Genomic DNA, 1,625 nt, shown 5'->3' on the forward strand with positions numbered 1-1,625 from the left:
TTTTACATCGAAATGTTTACGAGTGATTTACAACGAAAGTATTTACGTGTGCTTTACATTGAAATAATTACGTGGGATTTACGACGAAAGCTTACGTGTCGTTTACGACGAATCCTTTCCCTGCGCTTTACGAGGAATATATTTCGTCGTAAACGTAACGAGTCGTTTACGACGAAACCTCCGTTACGACGGACGTTTAACAACGAAACGTCTTTCGACGTTAATTCGTCGTAACACCCCGTTTACGACGAATTTACAACGAATACTGCCTTTGTAAAAAATATGTTTTCTTGTAGTGTAATAATAACAAAATTATTGATAGGAAAATTAAATGTGATCAATTCCTAGTAGATAGTCCAAAATTAATATGAAAGATGTAACATGAGTTTCTAGCGATAGGTTCATTATGTCCATTTTTTAAAAAATCACACATGAATCAAAGTTGTGACTTCTCTTTTAATATATAAGATTATATATGAGAAATTTCTTAGGTAGTCCGTTTTAGTTTATTTTCTCAAAAATAATTTTTAATGAAGAAAATGACGAAAATAAATTTTATTAAAAAGTAAAAATACATTTATACCCAAGAGTTAACTAAACTAGACTTACAGTTTTGAATTAAGTAGTAGGAGTTTTGAAGATAGAGTTTTAAAATTTAAAATATAAAAAATAAATTTTAAAAAGAGGCTATTTAGGTAATTTTACTTATTGAGCGTTATTTTGTGACAAAATTTTTTTAAAAGACTATTTTATAAAATTTCCCATTATATATACATATATTAAATTTTAACAAATTAGAAATTAGATATATAATAAAAATATAAAAATTAAAATTAGTAAATATTTAACTGTCTAATATAAATAATAAAATTAACTTTTACATTTAAAATAAGCCAAAAGAAAAACTTCAAAGATTCTAATAACATGTCAACAGCATGAGTAAACTAAATAAATAAACAGGCGTAAATTATAATAGACGTAAATGAATCGTTGATAATCAAATCTATTTTTTTAGTATGCATTTTTTCAAATATTGATCCATTACACTTACAACTAGATGAAAAAAATAGTTTGATTAAAAAATTGTATGGCTAATATTTGTAAAATTGGAGCATTACATTCAAAATATCTCCACCATTCATCTAGACATTCATAAATATATTAAAATATTATAAATACAACAATTTAAGTCAACTCAAATTACATCGAGTCACCTATCAGTTCAACCGGTAGTCGGGTCTCGGATTGATGATTTTATTCGATTTTTAAATAATGGGAGTTTTTTAAACTTAAACCGGATTACATATGGGACTACCCGATTTGACGGTTCAATCTGGCTCGAACTTCCACCGGTTTACTCAAAATTTTATACGATGAAAACGAGACTGAAGGGTATACGATATTGGGCCACTCTAAATACTGTTACAATTTGTTTGGTCTGTGTGTGGGTCTCTACTTGGGCCCAAATCCTCGACAATAACTCACAAAGTCCGTTACGGTTAGGTTGACATGTGGGCCCCTTTTCTCGAGCCACCTTGATTATCTTTTCTCAACTATCACCATATATTAATCAAGTTTGATCAATAATCTGTGTTACATTAATGTAGAATCCAGATCTATCGGAT

Source organism: Brassica oleracea, chromosome C2, assembly GCF_000695525.1.
Source record: "Brassica oleracea var. oleracea cultivar TO1000 chromosome C2, BOL, whole genome shotgun sequence".
Lineage (NCBI taxonomy): Eukaryota > Viridiplantae > Streptophyta > Magnoliopsida > Brassicales > Brassicaceae > Brassica > Brassica oleracea.